General features: G+C 42.9%; 1 long non-coding RNA gene across 4 annotated transcripts; it reads left to right on the forward strand.

Annotated features, from left to right (window-relative positions):
- Positions 1-294: 294 nt before the first annotated feature.
- LOC309326280 lies at positions 295-19,197 on the forward strand. Of its 4 annotated transcripts, none has more exons than XR_014150255.1 (6): positions 405-539; positions 1,166-1,255; positions 2,970-3,036; positions 8,750-8,926; positions 10,610-10,689; positions 17,167-19,197. It is a non-coding gene; the product is annotated as an uncharacterized lncRNA (long non-coding RNA). The 4 variants fall into 4 exon arrangements; XR_014150256.1 differs by having other exon boundaries at positions 18,261-19,197; XR_014150257.1 differs by lacking the exon at positions 10,610-10,689.
- Positions 19,198-21,492: the final 2,295 nt, after the last annotated feature.

Consider the following 21,492-nt stretch of genomic DNA (forward strand, 5'->3'; position numbering starts at 1 on the left):
TAGGCCATGAGAGATTTCCACTTTTACCCTCTCTTGTATCTTTGCTCTCTTTCTTTCAAGCAGAGAAGAAGCATCCCAACACTATTCAACTTAGCAGTGTTCACAGTGGATTCTAAAACACAGTCATCTTGCTTCACATAAAATGGAGTCTCGCCTTCACTAGATACTTCCCATGTGACCAACGTGAGCCAATCACATGAGAACTGCTAGAGAACTCTCTAGAATTCTAGAATTCGGTTACTAACCAATCAAATTTAAACACAAAGAAATGCCTACATGTGTTTACAGTTACTGTACTTAACACCTCAGACCCTGGATTCAGGCCAGACCATGAGTCACTCGCACATCCATCTCCAGCCCCTGGCCAATCCCACTTACAAAGCCCCAAACAGGGAAAACTATCCTGTTGTGGCCCAAACTTAACAGCAGAACCACCCAAGCAGGCTGAGTGTTACTTCCAGGGCTGGTCTGTCCTGCATCTGTGGCACCTGACTCCCTCCTCGCCACCCCAAGGCCACTGTCATATCAGGTATCAGCAGGTACATACACACTGATAGGCTCACCTGGACTATGGGACAAGATAGAAGAAGAAGAAGAGTTTGGATTTGATATCCTGCTTTATCACTACGCTAAGGAGTCTCAAAGTGGCTAACAATCCCCCACAATGAACACACTGCGAGGTGAGTGGGGCTGAGAGACTTCAGAGAAGTGTGACTATCCCAAGGTCACCCAGCAGCTGCATGTGGAGGAGCGGAGACGCGAATCTGGTTCACCAGATTATGAGACTACAGCTCTTAACCACTACACCACAACAGTCCCTGCATCACTGCATCACTAGCCCTAAGGTGACTATCACTGAGAAGAAAATGAAAAGATTGGGGGGGGGACCAGTAGGCTTTTAAAGTCCAGGGTTCCACCCCATGCAAGTTGAATACCAAGATGGTATTCCTAGAAATTAAGTTAGGGATTCATAGCAATCCCTTCATTAGCAACCCTGTTTAGGGAAGTTTTTAATGTTTGATGTTTTATTATTGTGTTTTTAATATTCTGTTGGGAGCCGCCCAGAGTGGCTGGGAAACCCAGCCAGATGGGCCGGGTATAAATAATAAATAAATTATTATTATTATTATTATTATTATTATTATTATTATTATTATTATTATAGCATTACTGTGGAAAGGAGACCAGGCCAAATGAGGATTAACTGGACAAAGAATCGATTCGATATTTAGTGTCAGCTGCCGAGATGGTTACTGTAAGTAAACGGAAATATTTAGAGGGGTTAAATAACAATTTGTGGTATAGTCAAATCAGGTCAGGAACTATTGCGGGGGCGGGCTCAAAAATTAAGGTATACTAGGGGACAAAAAAATTAAAGATTCATTTTCAGCTATGTTGAAAAACTTACTTTATACTATATATAAATAATGATGACAATGTTCAAATGCCTCTTGTGAAATATGCTACTATGTAGAATTCTTAAGAACATTTCAGCTTCAAGTGAGAATATAATAAGACCTCAAGGATATTTATAAATGTTTGCAAAAATATTACTACCCTCCAACACCAAAAATAATAATAATTCCCAGGGGTTGTGAATGAAACAACCCAAATTTGTATTTCATTTTTTGGGTGTGTGGGTATGTTAAATTTTTAATATTGTTTTTCCTTTATTTTTTGAATGCTGTTTAATTATATATTCTTGATAATATAAATGTCCCTAGGAAATTGGGACACTTGGAGGGTATGTAATGGTCTGCCTCCATTGCCGGACCTAATACCTTCTTTTCTGTCTCATCTTCCCAATGTTGTTCTATAAAAAGGCATAGAAGTGTCTCATGCTCACTAACGATACCTTTCCATCATTTAAATAACCAAAGAGGCTGTCATATAGCTTTCAACTTTTGGGAATGCTTCATGAAAATAAATGTGGCTTTGATCCAGTTTCTGTAAAATCAAATAGAAATCCTCTTTGCAGCTTATTATTTTTTTAAAAAGATGTTAAATAACAGACTAGGATCTGTGGACTGATTTCTGCGATGTATTGTGTCATCATAAATCAATCAGGAAGCAACCAGAGGATACCTATTGAAATGTTCCTGGAAACGGGCGTAGATACATTATACCCACTGTTTCTGAGACTAAATTTTGTGTCCAGCTAAATTCTACGCAGAGTAGACCTGCTGAAATAATGATCCTGAATTATGTGTGTCTATTAATTCCAATGGGTTTCCTCTGAGTATGACTAATACAACCATAAAGAAAACATTAGGCAAACAGGAGATCTTGCAACACAGCCTTATACATCTCTACTGAGAAGTAAGCATCGCTGAGCTCAATAGGACTTCTTTCCAGGTAAGTGCGTGTAGGATCGTGGCCTTAAACTGTCACCTCACTGCTAATGCAGATGCACCGAAAGAATGTTTGTTGACTAAATCTAAATGTGTCTTATGGCTCAGTTAATAATGATGCTTTGCTTGGCACCAAGGGTCAGCAAACTTTTTCAGCAGGGGCCTGGTCCACTGTCCCTCAGACCTTGTGGGGGGCTGGACTATATTTTGAAGAGAGAGAAAAATGAACGAATTCCTTTGCCCCACAAATAACCCAGAGATGCATTTTAAATAAAAGCACACATTCGACTCATGAAAAAACATCAGGCAGGCCCCACAAATAACCCAGAGATGCATTTTAAATACTGTAAAAGGACACTTTCTACTCATGTAAAAACACACTGGTTCCCGGACCATCTGTGGACCGGATTTAGAATGCGATTGGGCCGAATCTGGCCCCCAGGCCTTAGTTTGCCTACCCATGGCAAGCAAAACTTGAAGGAATGGGAGGTGTGACTTGTCAGTCACTTTTCTGGATGACCCGGAATAACCAAGATTAGATCAATTTTACAGCAGAAAGAACATAGGAGAAGCCTTGCTGAATCGGGCTAATCTAGTCCATACCCTGTTCTCACACAGTGGCCAACCAGATGTATGTGGGAATCACCTAGATGGGAATCTCCCCTCCTTCAGTTTCCAGGACCAGGTATTCAGAAGCATACTGTCTTCAGGAGTGGAGGTAGAATGAAGCATCATGTTTAGAAGCCATACAGGAAACATTTTCCCTTCCTGTAAATAAGCCCCTTAGTCTACAGAAGCGATAGAGTTGGCAGATGTGGAGTAAACTATTAAATTTCTTACAACAGATAGCATAGCTACAGTATTATTTCTTTATCATGTAGATAGGAAACAGGAACCATGTTCTGAGCTGCAGAGAAAGCCAGAGTCCAGTTGCAACATGCAATGCAACATAGACCTCCATTTTGATTCCCACACACCCAACTCTAGCATAGCTAACATAATGTTTAATCCAACCTCAATACGTAAGTGAAATAATATCTAAAAATCACATGAATCAATACCATCTAGAAGGCTGGTCACATGTTTCCAGAATCCATTTTTCAACAGGAAAAGCAAGCTGCCATTCAGAATGCAATGGAAGTATATGGTGTGGCCAAATCTATATAGGATTAACAAAGATTTCCATTATCGGTGTGATTTCGTTTTTAATGAGCTCACGGTCGGTCTACGAAGCAGAAGGACGCACGTTTCTCTGCTGAGTGATCACATCTGTAATTTCATTAGGAAAACTGAATTTTGCAGATGTAACTTTTTGAAAGGGGGGGGTGGCATCCTGTCTCTTGGCAACGCTTCTTTCTCACTGAAAAACGAAAGAACAGCCAGCCACCTCTTCAAATGGTGACTGACCATTTCGCAATGTGCCAAGTTTAGTTGCTTGAATGTGAATATGACAGCATGTGAAGTCCAGTTCGTTATCTTCTCATAAAACTGACAAAGCTCTTGCAGTTCATAAAGTGCCGTGTGACTGAAGTTTGCAAAGGTTGTTTTTTTTCTCTCCATCCAGACCAATTTCTTTTGAATTTGAGTTCTTTCACTCATCTTAGCTATCCACAAGAATCTGAAACATATTGAGCGCCGATTGCCCTGAACCTTTTCATATCTTCTGGGGGCCCTGAAATTTTGCCACCTCTAACTTCCCATACAATGACACCGGGAGCACAGCAGTGTCAGCACAGAGCTCTCCCAAGGCAATGGCGGCAGTCCATGGTACTACCGGCTGTCTCAACCGATGGTTCCCAGGTTCGCATTTTCCATGTCCCTGGTAGAGGTCTTCTTGGAGAACCAGTTTTAGCATATGTTTAGAGATGCATCCTGCACCATAGTGTCCCCTTTCCTGAAGCTTACTATGTTTGGTTTATCAGACTGTGAAATGACTTGCCACACTCTAGGCAGTCTTGCATTCCTTTCTTTTACTCGCTTGCCAGGTTAGCAAACTCTCAGAGTTTGTGGAAGTCTAGGTCTGCAACCTCTCTTTAACTCCTGAGATTTCTTTTTTTTTTCACCATCTATGGCTTCAAGCGCAGCCTCTTGTTTCAAGAACTCTGGGGGCCTTGGCTGGTTCCAGTGTGAGATCAGGGTCATTTTGCAGCATCACAGACACGTGGCCATCTCAAAGCTCAACTCCTCATCTTCTACTATCAAAATGGAGTTAAGATTTAATATCCAAGTTTGCAAAACCAAACGTGAGGTTATCATTTTTACTTTTATTTTTAAAGTAAAGTTGCTTTGTGCATTGAATGAAGTATACTATGGCTTACAAAAGCTCCTAGCAAATAAACCAGTTAGTCTCTAAGGTGTCACAGTGCTTTTGGTCATATTAAATAACTTAGTCTTTCAACAAACAAACTGGTGTGTGGTTCATATGGAAGGCACCGGATTTTAGAAATTGGCAGTAGTGGTAGAAGAAAAAATCAAGCCCTCCTTTATAATCTAATCTGTTTTAACCGCCACACTCTTTCCCTCATATTAAAAATGTGCCTTTTTGACACAAGCTTTCTAACTCAATTCACAAGCTACAGAAGAACGGGGAGGGTAATATTAGAGACTCTTGAGAGCTCCTGCTAAAGTTGTGAAAATTCAGTGAAAAATGGGCAGCATTTTCCTTTTTGATAGGCACCGGCATTATCTTCCATCACTAGGAAATGCTATAAAATGATAGTCTGTGAGAATACCTTGAATTGATATTTCAAAGGGTTTCTTTTGAAAGGATGATTTATAGATCACAAGACCAATGGGGCTTTTATCAAAAGAAAATGGATTCTTTTGTTGAACTATTGAGAAAAGATTGATGATGTGCTACAGCCAAGCTTAGTTTTGGTGACTTGGTGGTACGTAAATCACTAGCATCGTATAAGCTCAATACTTATTATGCGGCATCCCAAACAACACACACAGACTAATTGCCGGCAAAGTTCTTTTCTTCCAGAAGAGGCCTGAACGGATGATTTTAGCATAATGGTGGATTCCTTGTGATTTATGAGTCTGCTGATGCAGACCAGTCATTAGACCAATTATGTGCTGTATAGCAAGATGCACATAGAGCTTCAGAATGCTGATGGCAACATAGTGTGTGCACACTCAGAGGATGACCTCCAAACCATCCTAAATATCTTTGCAGAAGCTTACAAAAAGCTTGGCCTATTGCTCAACATCCAAAAATCGCTTGGGAAGACAGGCGAACTAATGCCAGTGTACTGGAAGAAGCAAAGATTACCAGTGTCAAAGAAATGATTCTTCAACACCAACTTTGTTCAGCCGCAAGCAGAAATTCCCAACCACAAACTCCAGAGAGCAGCTGATCCCTCCTGAAAATGCAGTTGGCATCCATCAACTGACCTTGAAACCCTGCATCTGGGAGTGTTATTCAGGGAGGTTTATGGGTGAGCACTGTCAGGAGCTCATCCTACACTCGAATAGGACCCTGGTAAAGACACATTCCCCACTGGCATGTTCTCTTCCTCCTGGTCATTCGTTCAGGAGCTTCAAAAGCTTTCTTCAGCCTGAACATCAGAGCGACCAATGCCAACAGACATTGGCACACTTAGGGATCTGCAGAGTCTTCGCAGTTTGTGTGACAAACCTCAGCAACTCAGCATTTTGGCTAATCTACTTTATTTACATACAAACACACACACAGCACTGCAACATGGCTCCCTCTCTCTCTAGCATCAGACAGCAAAGAGAAAAAGAACAAAGGACAATAGTCCCACTTCACGGAACACAGTAACACAAACATCCTGTCTCGGTCACCTCCCACTCTGTGGAGTCAAAGCATACACCGTCATGTGATAGACAACAATCCCATGACTGCAATCACAGAGCAGGAATTCCAACAAACACATCCTAAGGCAATCGGGTGAATACAGGGGGCATCTGATTTGGGTGACTGGTGTTAAAGGTTTCCTAACTATAAGGCAGAAGGGTAATGGGACAATTTATCCAAAGATGTTGCGAAGTTTGTTCTGTCTCGGGAAGTGGTTTCGCTCCCCAAACCCCTTTAATATTTGGAAAATAGTTCTGCACAAAGTTTGGCTCTGGTGCTTCTATTCAGAGAGTGTTGGATTCAGAAATCCTTTGAGCAGCCTTAAAAGTCTTTGAAGCTCCGACTAGACTAGGGCAGAGGAAGGAGAAATTCATATGATAAATATACTGGGGAGTAGCGCTTTCTAAAAGCCTGCTATAAACTTAATCCATTGTTACACGTATTTTATTAACCCACTTGAGTGGACACCACAATGAGGATGAGGGTAAAATTTGGACTAAATCCCCCACAGAAGCCACAGCTTCATGCGCTATGCTCCTCTAATGTACTTCTGGAACAGCTTTGCTCCCCGATGATTTATATTTGTTTACTTTTCAAATCCCTAAGCCTGACATACTGTAAAAAGGATAGGTCCATAACTAATAAGAGCCGTATGTTTGTCTAGCGTTCGTTGCCTGTGCCTTTTGTTCTGCTGTGTTAATGTGCCGTGTCTCCAGCCTATCCGTAGACAATAACCCATAATGCAATTTGGACTTGGATTCATTAAACATGATTAGCACAGCATACTAATGAAAATCCAAAATTAGCTTGTGAAATAGAACACCAGACGACCTTCCCAATCCATTCAGAGAAGCTCACCTTCGACGTAGCAGAGCTTTGCTCGACAGTAGATGCTTTGTGCATTCATCTATCTTGCAAAGAGAAATGTTCGCAAGTTGAATAAAATATTCTGGAACACTCCATATGCCCTTTTAATTCCCCCTACGTGTCCCGTTTATTTTACGTTTATTTTGCAACAAACATTTTGTTGCAGAAATAATACTTAGATTTAGATCCTGCTTATTTTTACTGGTGATTGACAAAATCATTATCCAGTCCTTTCCAATGATCCCCTGGGACTTGGATTGCATGGACAAGTTGAAAGCAGGGCTCCGTTGCACACCAAGTCCTACACTCCATGTTTGTGCCGATGACACACTTTGAAGATGTTGGTTTGCATTTAAGTTCCATACCTGTCCCCTCTCTAATGAAAAAGTGCTACCATCACATTTGCTATGAATGCAGGAAGGTGATTCCATTTCCCCACCCCCACCCCAAAATTATATCTCACAAGCACGGATTTTATAGAGCACCCTCAGAGTGTCAACACTGATGGTGGCATAGAAATTCTCTCCCTTTAACGACACAAATCTGTCAATTAGTTGCACACAGCAATTACTGGCCTTTTTCTCTAATATTTGTGAAGACTCCAACCTTTCCAAGGATGATAAATGACTCCGTAAAGTATGCAGTGCAGGGATTTGCTAAATGTGCACTTTTCCTCTCTCCTTTTATATATTTTTTATAATAATTCCCCCCCCCCAGTTATTTTGCGCAATCAATAGAGAAAAGACATCCTTTTTTGGAAAAAAGAAAAAAGCACAGAGGAATAGTTTAAATGGAAATAAAGTGCCTTCTCATTCAGCAAATGGCCAGAGCAAGGAGACATTCTTACACTTGGGCTAATTAACGGAAGAGCTAACATTGTTAGCCAAATTAGGAACTAAACCTCATTTTAATTGTTTTGAAACTGAACAAAAAAGAACGAAAAGGAAAGCACTAGTATATTCCAAATATGACCTTTGAGAATTCCAGCTTCATTAGCATTTCAAACAGCACAGCACAAATTAAGATGGGAGATGTTCTGGAAGTGAGCTTTACATGGTACACAATTAAAGAGTTGCAAACACTTGTTCCTTTGTCTCTATTAATTGTGGAATAGTATGTAAGTAGTGGTTTTACCCCAGTCACTATTATTCAGGGTAGTATCCTTCAGTTTATTTATGAGTTTCTTTTGGAATGTCTTGAAGAGAGAGTCCTGTTCACATTCAATTTCACATTTCCCTGCCCCAATAATTCAATTCAGTGTTGCCCTGTTACTCTTCCTCTTTCCTCTTCAGTGTCCTCACTGAGGTGGCCCAGATTTTCATGGCTCACCTTCCCACACCACACCACGCCATGCCTTCTCCTCCTGCCCTCGTAAAGCTCTCTCCTTGGTCTCTAAAACATCCCAGTTTCTTTGTCTGTATTTCTCCCCCATCTCTTCTCCAGTGTCCCCCCCTCCTCCTTGCTTGGACCAGAAAGAATGCTCTCAGATGTTGGCCATTTATCTCTTGAAGGATGCTCTCGTCGTCCTTATCTACCAAGGCTTCCCCAGATGTGTGTCTGTCATAGGTGAAGTCTTCACTGCAGTCAGTGACAGGCATATTAACAGACCCACATGATGGATTCAGTTATGACATAGGACTGTCCCATCTCTCTGTTGTGCCATACTACAGTTTCCACAATACTCTGAGTCTTTGTTCCTCTTTGCCAGTAGTTGTTGGTGTGTCTGTTTGTCAAGAATGTGTGCCCTGTGCAAAGGGCCTGTTGCCCTCACAAAGTGGCTTCTAACCCTCAAACCTAGATCCACCCAACTTTCTTTGGAGCAAGAGTTTGCGAGGCCTCAGGCGGGCACAACAGACCACAAAACCGAAAAAGAACACTGAATTAGGTAAGTCAATAGCCTCTGTGAAATATACTCGGAGTCAAGTGTGGATTTCCTGCTCTTTATTCAGCTCATAGTAGTGAGGAATGAAAGTTCCCCCAAAATATCTGCTTTATATACATTATTTACACAATGGGCTGCACGTGATTGGCTAATTCTGGGATTCTCCTGTAGGCCAATTGGGTTGCGGATTCACTTCCACCTGGAGCTGGATTGGGTGGCTCCTGCGGACCAATCATACTGCTGCATTGTTCTAGGACCAACCAGACCGCTGCATTCTGAATCCTATTCAACTCAGTACATAACACTCTGTAATATAAATAAAACCTTCAGCATATTTTACCTCTTCAGAGAATCATAGAATTGAAGAATTGGAAGGGACCCCGACAGTGCCTATATGATATTGAGCGACAGAATAATTTGGCCGCGATAAAGACATTTTGTCCATGGTATGGTTATTTTCCACCTAGTCATTTTGGCGCATTGGCACCCTATTTATAAAATTTAACAATTCCAAAATACAGGCACGCTTTCACTTTTGCAAGTTTGAATATATTGCCTTCGGCTGTACTTGAGGGCCAATTTCAAAAAATTCTACTGGAAAAACGGTTATGTCCATGTGGAGATGGCAGGAAAAGGTAAAAGACCCCTGGACAGTTAAGTCCAGTCAGAGGCAACTATAGAGTTGTGGTGCTCATCTTGCTTTCAGGCCGAGGGAGTTTGTCCACAGACAGCTTTCCGGGTCATGTGGCCAGCATGACTAAACTGCTTCAGGCACAACAGAACACCGTGATGGAACCCAGGGCGCACAGAAATGCTGTTTACTTTCCCACCACAGCAGTACCTATTTATCTACTTGCACTGGCGTGCTTTCGAACTGCTAGGTTGGCAGGAGCTGGGACACAGCAACGGGAGCTCACCCCATCAGGGGGATTCGAACAGCTGACCTTCTGATCGGCAAGCCCAAGAGGCTCCGTGGTTTAGACCACAGTGCGACCCGCATCCCTAGGGAGATGGCAGTATTGAGTCAGTGGTTCATGAGCTTCTGGCTTGCACTCTTTATAAAGATATGAGGAGTGAGGTTATTACCCTTCTACTATTGTCCTTGCTGGGTCACTCAAACATTGCTACTGTGTCCTTTCTTCTAGCAGATCAGGATAATCAGGTGACAGCAAAAAATGCAAAAAAATAATAATCGCAGGGGCAATTAGAATAAGATCTGTTATTTGATTATTGATGTAAACCTCCAAAATGTATTTTGTATTGTTAAGTTCTTACCTCTATCTTCAGTACATTTTATTTTATTTTATTGCTATGGCTAGTGGCTGATGCAAATAAAGATTTTTCTGATCTGATCCGAAGGGGCCCTAGGGGTCATCTAGTCCAACCCCCTGCAGTGCTAGAATCTCAACTAAAGCACTTCATAAGTCCTGCTCATATTATTCATAGGACTGCAGTGTGCATGAGAGAGAGAGAGAGAGAGAGAGAGAGAGAGAGAGAGAGAGAGAGAATTTTCACCTAACCTAGAGTTTGGGAAGAATTAGCAGATAGGTAAATCTACCTCAAATTTCTACTCTTACTTTGCAGCATAAGTCATTGCAGTGATTCCCACAATCATAGAGGTGGTGTGTAGAAAAGAGAAGTTGAGCATTCTAAAGTGATTGTTATCAAACTGTAATTCAACCTTAGAAGCAGCTTCAAAACCCCCGGAAATAATGATACAGCCACAGCCATGCAGGCTGATGATTGGACAGTCAACAATGAAGTTGGTGAGCACATGAGTGGTAGGGAGAGCAATGAGATCCCTTGGCTACAGCATGATTTTTCTCTTTGTCACAGACAATGTGCTCTGGGATTAAGAAAATAATTACAGTGGGGCCTCGAGACTTAGTAAACAGTAATAGCCCAAGGATGAATCAGATTTGCTGATCCCAGCCGAGAATGACAATTAAGACGTAATATTTCCTCCCATTACCCCCTTACTGTTCATCAGTGTTGAAAAGTCAATTTAGACTTCACCATCTCTAGGTTGGTCAATGCGCTTCAGAGCAAGCAAGCAAATATATAAACTGTCGATCACGCTACGCTTCCATTTCCCTGTTGTTTTTCTAGTGGGCCTAGTGAGATTAAAGCCAGTTGGAAACATAAAGCAAATTATTTCCTTTGCTTTGAAGTCTCAAACTACGCGTATCAGGAGCCAGATAAATGTTAACTCTTCCTCAGCAGCGAAAGAGGCACATGCTGTCTCCACTGTAAAAGGTGGCATGTGTATGAATCACAAGTGGGAAGGGTACATCATAATAATATTATAATAATAGTTTATTATTTATACCCCACCCATCTGACTGGGTTTCCCCAGCCACTCTGGGCAGCTCCTAACAGAACACAGTGGTACCTTGGGTTACATACGCTTCAGGTTATATACGCTTCAGGTTACGGACTCCACTAACACAGAAATATTAGCTCAGGTTAAGAATTTTGCTTCAGGATGAGAACAGAAATCGTGCTCCGGCGGCGCAGCAGCAGTGGGAGACCCCCTTAGCTAAAGTGGTGCTTCAGGTTAAGAATAGTTTCAGGTTAAGAACGGACCTCTAAGTACTTAACCTGAGGTACCACTGTATTTAAAACACGGTAAAGCATCAAACATTAAAAACTTCCCTAAACAGGGCCGCCTTCAGATGTCTTCTAAAAGTCAGATAGTTGTTTATTTCCTTGACATCTGATGGGAGGGTGTTCCATAGGGTGGGTGCCACTACCAAGAAGGCCCTCTGCCTGCATACCCCCTAATCTAGCCCAGCAAATGCTGAATCATTTGCAACAGCTGGCAGGTGACCATTATTGACACTCAATATCAGGGGTGCCCAATGGAGTGATCTCCAATTGTCATCAAACCATAATCACCCCTGACCACCAGTTGTGCTTTCTGGAACCGATCAGAGCTGCAGTTCAGTAACATCTTGAGAGCACCATGATGGTTGTCGGTTCCTTAGGCACAGCATACAGGGCTGAGATACAAGGACTGGGGGGAGGTGTTTAAAAAAAGGAGGTGCCAGTTCCCCTAGCTCGATAAAGGTGGCAAAATGCCTGCCACAGACCACATATCAAGAGACAACACTAGTCTGTAAGTACTGTGAGGGGGGAGAAAAATCCCTGTAAATCCCTGTTCATTTCTAAGCTAGCCGCCACCAGCTCACAGATAACAGTGTTTCAAATCTCCTCGACAATAATTCTGCCACTCACTTTCTGGTCACGCACCTAGATCCCTCCCACTTTGTACAGAAGCTGTACAAACCATAACCATTTTCACAAGTGACACTTAAATCAGCCCCTGAGTTCCTAGTATCTGTAGGGGAAATGAAAAAACCTGCATTGATTAGAATATATGTTCAGTTTTTAAAGTGCCTCTTCTCCACTGTCTATTTACAATATTCCATTTATTTCTATCTTACTCAATTCACAAGCAATGCATTCCAGTCTAAAAGGGGTCCTTCATCTTTCTTGTACAAAGCCTCCTTTATATTCCTCCAGAAGGAAGATGTGGACCATTTTTCTTTTCCTCGAGGTCCTTCAGGGCGAAAGAGAAATATTATCTACACAGAGAAAACAATGCTTTATTGACAAGCTCCCCACTCCCTCCCCTGACCATTGCAATTTCCAAAACAAAATCAACATAAAAAAACAAGCGCCAAAAACTATAAACTATGTTTACACCCAAAATTTCAGTAAAAACAAATGAAACCATATTTAAAAAGGCTGATCATTTGTACAGTCAATAAAACATTTTCTTACTCTTGTTGCCTGGCATTCAAACTTAAGAATGGCTTTTGTGATATATTTCTGATCATCTTCTTATCCGTTGAACATAGAAACAGGTTTATCCAAAGACAACTAAAGTTGATTGAACCAAGTTTCCCTCTGAGCTTAACATAACTTGCAAAATAGCACATAGGGAGCCAGATCATTTACATCACTGGAATTTACCCCTATATAAATGATTCTCATAAAAAGTCTTATTCAATCTCCCATAAAGAACTACAGGACTTATGGTACTTGTTGTCTGTGATAAAAGTGTGTGTCTGTTTGTTTGTGACGTATATACAGTGGTACCTCGGGTTACATACGCTTCAGGTTACAGACACCGCTAACCCAGAAATAGTACCTCAGGTTAAGAACTTTGCTTCAGGATGAAAACAGAAATTGTGCTCCGGCAGCGCGGCAGCAGCAGGAGGCCCCATTAGCTAAAGTGGTGCTTCAGGTTAAGAACAGTTTCAGGTTAAGAACGGACCTCCAGAACGAATTAAGTACTTAACCCAAGGTACCACTGTATTGTTATGAGTTTGTTGAGGAGGGTTTAGGCTGTATACAGAAAACCTTACAACTCCTGGATCCAGCAAATGTTAAAATATTGGCAAACTAGCTTCCTGATGAGGTGATAGCCAGGGTAATGGGCCATTCAGGCAGTGGTTTTCAACCTTCAGCCACCTCATGAGAAGAGAAAACTCCCTGGAAAAGACCCTGATGTTGGGAAAGATGGAGGGCCCAAGGAGAAGGGGACGACAGAGGACGAGATAGTTGGATAGTGTTCACGAAGCTACCAGCATGAGTTTGACCAAACTGCGGGAGCCAGTGGAAGACAGGAGTGCCTGGTGTGCTCTGGTCCAGGGGGTCACAAAGAGTCGGACACGACTAAATGACTAAACAACAACAAAGCTTCCTGATGAGGTGATAGCCAGGGTAATGGGCCATTCAGGCAGTGGTTTTCAACCTTTTTGAGTCTGCAGCTCCCTTGACCAATCACATTCTTTCTGTGGCTCCCCTTTGGAAGCCACTCTAGTCCAGGATTTTCCTGTTCCGCGTTCCGCCTGCCCTTGGCACTATTTTTGGTGCATGTATAAGTGGAAGCGCATGTGTCAACAGGAACCCAAGTAATGCTGCTACTCCACGGAGCAAAGCTGATGCACTCAGCATAACAGTTGCCGCCTGCCTTTACCGAAATCAGTGCGCACAGGGTGGGAGGGAAGATGGAGAGGTCAAAACGAGATTAAGATCAGAAGCGGAAATATTTTGTTATGTCGGGGAAGGAAATTGAGAAACACACAGCAGAGGATACATGTGCAGGCATGGTCCTTTCTGCAACATTCTCCCTGTCTCCATAAAGCTGGGTGGCTGTTAAAGAGGATAGGATTTACTTTAGTGGGGAGAGGTAGAGAAGAGGAGGGGGATGTTGAGGATAGAAGGAGAGAGAAACACAGAAGCCAATGCTCACTTTCAGGATTATTTTCAAATCCCGCCTTATAGAGTAAAAAGGTAAAGAGACCCCTGAGCGTTAGGTCCAGTCGTGGCCGACTCTGGGGTTGCGGCGCTCATCTCGCTTTATTGGCCAAGGGAGCCGGTGTACAGCTTCCAGATCATGTGGCCAGCATGACTAAGCCGCTTCTGGCGAACCAGAGCAGCGCACGGAAACGCCATTTACCTTCCCGCTGGAGTGGTACCTATTTATCTACTTGCGCTTGACGTGCTTTTGAACTGCTAGGTTGGCAGGAGTCCTTATAGAGTACACACACACATATCCAGGCACACAGACCATCAAGCTACTTTACAATTTTTGTGCATTTCTCAAGTCTTCTGTGTAAACTAAGGGACTGTTAGTTGCTGAAGCTGGAGAGGATTTTTGTGCGGGAAGAGGGAGATTTTTAAGAAGATAAACAGTCATGCAAAAGCATTTCCCCACTTTTTTTAACCTCTGCTTTATTTCGGAAAGATGCAAGTTAAAGCTGCAGGATCCCCTGAACGTTCCTCAGAGAGAAAGAGAGAGGGGAAATATATGCATTCTATATGTATGCTATCCCTTAATATATTCTCTCTCTCTCTCCTGTAATCATGTTTTGGCTGGAGAGCTGCATCACTTAATTTGGGAAAGTGCAGATTTCAAAGGACAGCTATGTTTTACTTCATGTGTTGGTTTGGAAGGTGTGAATCAAACCATCAATTCTAGCATGTGGGGGGGGGACTTTATCTAATTTACAGTACATAGTTCGGTATTTGAGCGATTGGTATTAATAATTGTATTGTGAATTGGTATTGTTATAATGAGGCTATTGTTGGATTGTAACTGAAAACTAATAAAATATATTATTAAAAAAGAAAGAGAGAGAGAGAGAGAGGTAATGCAGGAAGATATGGACTGGAAATTAATGAAAGGACAGCCTGCCGGGGCTTCCCTGAACATTTCTCAAGTCACCCCAGGGTGCCGCAGCACACCGGCTGAAAACCAATGGTATATGGTTTTTTTACACACACACACACACACACACACAGAGTGAACGCTCGGGTTGCGAACGTGATCCGTGTGGGAGGCACATTCGCAACCCGCAGCGTCCGCAACCTGCAGTGCCACGTCTGTGCACATGCGGGTTGAGATTTGGTGCTTCTGCGCATGCACAAGCGCCAAAACCCAAAAGTAACCCATTCTGGTACTTCAGGGTTTCGGCGCATCTGTAACCCGAAAATGCGCAACCTGAAGGTATGACTGTAACCCGAGGTATGACTGTATTTACAATGTGAGCCTGGGGAGGGGGGAAATCTAGCATTACACTCCAGGAGGGTCCCATCTCTTCCATGCCTGCCATGTTGGATTCAAACTGTTGGATTCAAACTGGTAAAAAAGGTGGACATTCAGCCCTTGTATATCAACGGGGAACGGGTGGAGAGGGTGGCGGAATTCAGGTTTTTGGGAGTGACTATCGATCAGGGCATGACTTGGAGCGCAAATACCACTGCTCTGGTGAAGAAGGCCCAGCAGAGAATTTATTTCCTCAGACTTTTAAAGAAGAACAATCTGAGTGAGAGACTGCTGGTGTCCTTCTACCGAGGCTCCATAGAGAGCATTCTCACATACTGTATTTGTGCCTGGTTCTCCAGCTGTACAGCTAGGAAGAGGAAGGTGCTCCAGAAGGTCATAACCACAGCCCAAAGGATTATTGGTCATCCCCTCCCATCTTTGGAAGAACTGTACGGTTCCCGTTGTCTTAGGAAAGCAAACAATATCCTGCAGGATGCATCTCACCCGGGACACAGTCTGTTTGTACTACTGCCTTCTGGCAGGAGATACAGAAACATCAAGTCAAGGACAAATAGACTGAAAAATAGTTTCTATCCAAGAGCTGTGGCCTTCTTAAATGCAGTAACTCGATAGTGTGACCTGGGAGTTTGATGGGTGTGGGTGTGGGTGTGGCTGGAATGTGGTTTGTTTGGTTGTTGTTGTTGTTTTGCTTTTGTTGTTTTTAAGGGATGGCATCCAATTTCGTTGCACTTGTGCAATGTTGCACTTGTGTAATGACAATAAAGAATCTATCTATCCTATCTATCTAAACTGGTGTTTCCATGCACTCTGGTTTCTATCATGGTGTTCCATTGCGCCAGTAGCAGTTTAGTCATGCTGGCCACATGACCCAGAAAGCTGTCTGTGGACAAACGCCGGCTCCCTTGGCTTGAAAAGCAAGATGACCTCAAAGTCGCCTTTGACTGGACTTAACCATCCAGGGGTCCCTTACCTTTTTTCACCTTACCTTTACCCCACACTGTGCTGTGACCTCCTATAAAACAGCATAGGGGAGCCAGGTTAAGGTTGCAGCCACTGCTGCCTTTGTACATAAGCCATATTGTTTTGCAGAAAATTAACTCCTTCCTAACCTTTTTATGATGAGCTTCCCAAACTGTGAAGTCACAGCAGAATATGCATTTGTATTTCTCTTCACATGTGTGGCAACAAGCACACATGGTCTCCAAAGAGATCTGCTCTTTGACACGTGAAGCAACACAATTCCTACACACCAAAGGGTCGAATTTTATAAACTTGTCTGAATCTCTCTGTTTGAGCACATTATTTTCATCTAGCATTTTTTCCCCTGCAGCATCCATCACCATAGCAACAAAACTCCCTCATCACATACCTACAGGGCATCAGAAATTAAGAGGCGGGGGGGGGGAGAGGATGTCTTCTTAAAAAGCTAAACAAAGCAATAAATGTCTGTATCTAGCAATTTAGGGATCTAAGAAAAAACATCCAGAGATGTTCACATCCCTAGCACAAATGCTAATCGGCAGTTGAGCGAGGCTTTTAATTCCCATTGGGCTGCAGCTACCCACATCTAAGAGAATCACTTTTGAAAATTCAGCATATGATACGTGCACTAAGAATGTGCTGTATTATGATGCCATTCGTAAATCACATTCCAATTTGGCAGCTGGACATCCACGGAGTTCACCTGAGGACCACAGGTAACAGCTGGAAGCGAGCAAAACATGATCTCATAGCAATGCCGCAAAATCCTATTGCGGAAAACAGGTGCCAAAGAAACCATCAAGATCTAATGAAAACATTGGAGACATCCAGGATACTTTGAGAGACAAGATGAAAAAGTTTCATTTCCCAAAGACCAGTTAGTGGACTTTGCAGAAATTTGAATGTTTAAGCATGGAGCGGCACACGCAATCCTGATTACAAATTCATTGCTTTCCTTTTCAGCCAAGCATATCTGTTTGGCTGCTTTTCCACGGATCTTCTCTTCCATCACCGTTAGACCAATTTATGAGTGCTCCACCCAGGCGTGCCTTGTCTTGACAGCTCTAGAAATGTTGCAGGCTGAAAGTGCTCCTGAAGATCCATTCATTACAGCCAATGACAGCAAACTTTGGAGCTCCAAGCCAGAAAAATGAGTGCATGCCTGTTTATTTTACCTGCATGCATTTGTCTCTGAGCTCATAAACTGAAGGACAGCCAATCCACTTGGCCACAGGTGATCTTCTCCCCCTGCCCTGTTCTCCACTTATCTGCAAGCTGCCTTGCCTAATTTTGTACACCTTGGTGTCAGAAGCGGCAAGAGGACATGCCGGCATACAGAAGGTGGCTGCAGATTATCAGACTGATGAAATAAAGAAACCTAAATGATATGATCTAATCTAAAATAGGGTGCTCCAAGTACTTGTAAAGCAGTCACTCGACAAAAACAAATAACCCATCCTGATCCAAAGACCATTAATCACCGAGGAGAAAGGAGAAGTCGTTTCTCCTGCCAATTCTAGTGACGGTTCGGAGACACCCCAAATTCATCATTCTTTGGGAATAATTGGCTATGTCAGTGTCAAGCTGAAATTTCCCCCCAAACACCTGACACACAAGTGACCAGAAGCACCACTTTCTTCATTATCTCGGGATGATACATTTGTTCTGTTCATAGAGATAAGGCTCCCAAGAGGCTGCCGAGCTGAGAGTCTCAAACAATTCCTTACAATTGCCGTAATAGAAGTGACATGTGTTTTCCCTTCCTCCCCGCCCCAGGAGTTCTTCCAAATTTCCTCTGAGCTGGTGCCTGAACAGCTGATGAAGAAGAAAGGTACATTGCAGCCTTACCTAATTTATTTCAGATGGCATCAATGGCCTTTGTTGTTGTTGTTGTTTTGCAAAGGTGTTTATGAAGTGTAACTCCACCGAGAGCTCCACAAACAGCAAGAAGACTATTAGCATGTGTGTGTGTGTTTGTCTACCAGATAGTTAATGATATCTCAGCACATGCTTATCGTAACTGGAAACATATGTGGAGACTTGGGAGGCCAAACCCCCAGCTGTGGATTTAACACCCAGAGCTCCCAACTCTATTTATTTTCCTTGCGTGTGTGCAATGCGCACACACCAGACAGCAATTCGCATTCGAAAGCTCAGAGCAAAATCCTTTGTAGGGTGCAGGCATGCAACATTCTCACCTTTTCTTTCAACTAGCAGCAGACACGAAGTGAATGACCTGCGGTGTTCTGGGGATATTAAAGGGGCTGGAGGCAGAAAGGCACATGGCAGAAAATAAATGCAGCCGTACAGTAGGAGGTGGATTGCTTTTGCTTCTTTAAAGTTTCACTCTAGAGAGATAGACGGTAAATGCAAATCCGGGGCAGCACTATTCATGCATGATCCCCTTGGTCTGGCTGGAAGATCAAAACCCTGTCTGAAACTCCAAAATCTGGGGCAATTCATGTGCTCATATAGTAGGGCTATACTGCCCCTGGATTAATTTGGCTAATCCTCAAGCCAGCCATCAGGCCTAACCTTTGAAAAGGTGTAAAATATTTCCCAGCTAGGTCTATGCTCTATTTGCACAAGCCTGTGCCTTTGCGAGTTAGCCAGTTACCGTATTTTTTGCTCTATAAGACTCACTTTTTCCCTCCTAAAAAGTAAGGGGAAATGTGTGTGCGTCTTATGGAGCGAATGCAGGCTGCACAGCTATCACAGAAGCCCGAACAGCAAGAGGGATTGCTGCTTTCACTGCACAGAGATCCCTCTTGCTGTTCTGGCTTCTGAGATTCAGAATATTTTTTTCTTGTTTTCTTCCTCCAAAAACTAGGTGTGTCTTGTGGTCTGGTGCGTCTTATAGAGCAAAAAATACGGCAATGATGTGGAATGACTCGTTGGCCAGGCCAACTCGAATCCACACAACCTATCAGGTGAACTGCAACATGCCTTAGAAGGGACACAAACACCTGCGAATCGAACTCAGATGCCTTTTCAAAAATAGATACAGAAGCAGTCGTAGCAGCAAGACTCTAGCAAACTTCTGTTTCAAATGCAGCAAGCTTAAGCCCCACCTACTTGTCATAAGCAAAGGTCTGCTTAGTGCATTCCTGGCAATATTTCTCTGACGAAAATATGGAAGTATTTCTTATTCTTATTCTTATATTTATATTTATATTTATACCCTGCCCATCTGACTGGGTTTAATAAAACATTAAACATTTAAAAACTTCCCTATACAGGGCTGCTTTCAGATGTTTTCTAAACGTATAGTTACTTATCTCCTTGGCTCGGAGGTCAGATAACTCCCTACCCTCCAACATTTCACCAATGAAAATAGGGACATCCTATTCTATCATCATCATCATCATACCTTGCCCAGCTGATTGGGTTGAGCCAACCACTCTGGTGGCTTCCAACATATATAAAAACATAGTAAAAACATTACACATTAAAAAAACTTCCCTATACAGGGCTGCCTTCAGATGTCTTCTAAAGGTGGTATAGTTACTTGGCTTGAGGGTTGCATAACTCTATAGCCTCCAACATTTCTCCAATGAAAATAGGGACGTTCTAAGGAAAAGCAGGACATTCTGGGATCAAATCAGAAACAGGGATGGCTTCTGTAAATCTGGGACTGTCCCTGGAAATAGGGAGACTTGGAGAGTCAGCTAGTGCAGTGAATGCAGTCTGGAATGTTTATAGACCAGGGAAGAGAAACTCATGGCCCTCCAGAGGTTCCTGGACTACAGATCCCATCAGCTTCAGGCAGCATGACCATGGATGATGGGGACTGTAGTTCAGCAATATCTAGATGGTCCCAAATTCCTAATTCCTGTTGCAGACCAGCAGATAGAAACAAGTAGCTGAAATATCCTGGCCTAATAGTTACATTTAACAGAGAAGTACAAATGAAATTGGAGCATGTGCTTAATAATCACCTTCATCCGTGCTTACATCCACCTACTGATAGACTTTGAATTTCAAAGAAGCTTGAACACGCAGTCTATGCGGGTATTCACTTAGGGACACCATTTATGGCAACTGCGATATTTGTCAGCAGAACTGCTCCAGTTGCAAAAGTGCTTTAAATGCTTCTTGCAATTCCTGTAGGCTGAATAGCTCCTCGTTGAGGGGCTTGCAAGGTCAGTTAAGTATCTCTAAATTTAGAATACCTCGTTTAGGGCTGCCAGAGCTGTGAAAATATCTGAGCAGAAATCTCTGGGTGGTTTAGGTATCTGTCCAAAGTGTTCCATCACCGAGGTTCATATTTGCTGAACACCTCTGCACAAAGAGTCTTCACTGTGCTAAATGTATCTTTAACCTAACATTTATTATCCTCTCTGAGTTGCTGCATAATGATGCTTGCCTGCACAATCTGAACTGCCGAAATAGGCAGGAGGTCAAGATCATGTAGTCTGTTGATGGCTAATCCATAACTTAATTTCTAGTAGACCAATTAAATGCTTGCTGGTTTCTAGGATTCTTGCAAAGAATGTACTAAGTGGATTTTGATCTAGTGGGTCTCATGTTGATCTAGACTTAAGTGTTGCGCCACGTGATTTTTGGAGTTCACTCACCTTGAATATTAGACAGGCACCATCTCTGGTGTGGGACGTGGGTGGCTCTGTGGGTTAAACCACAGAGCCTAGGGCTTGCAGACCTGAAGGTCAGAGGTTCGAATCCCCGCAATGGAGTGAGCTCCTGTTGCTCAGTCCCTGCTCCTGCCAACCTAGCAATTCAAAAGCACGTCAAAGTGCAAGTAGATAAATAGGTACCACTCCGGCGGGAAGGTGAACGGCATTTCCGTGCACTGCTCTGGTTCACCAGAAGCAGCTTAGTCATGCTGGTCACATGACCCAGAAGCTGTCTGTGAACAAACACCCGCTCCCTCGGCCAGTAAAGTGAGTTGAGCACTGCAACCCCAGAGTCGTCCATGACTGGACTTAACGGTCAGGAGTCCCTTTACCCTTTACCTTTTTATCTCTGGTGTTAACTTGGCACCTAGTTT

Source organism: Podarcis erhardii (genome assembly GCF_964252035.2).
Source record: "Podarcis erhardii genome assembly, chromosome: 12".
Lineage (NCBI taxonomy): Eukaryota > Metazoa > Chordata > Lepidosauria > Squamata > Lacertidae > Podarcis > Podarcis erhardii.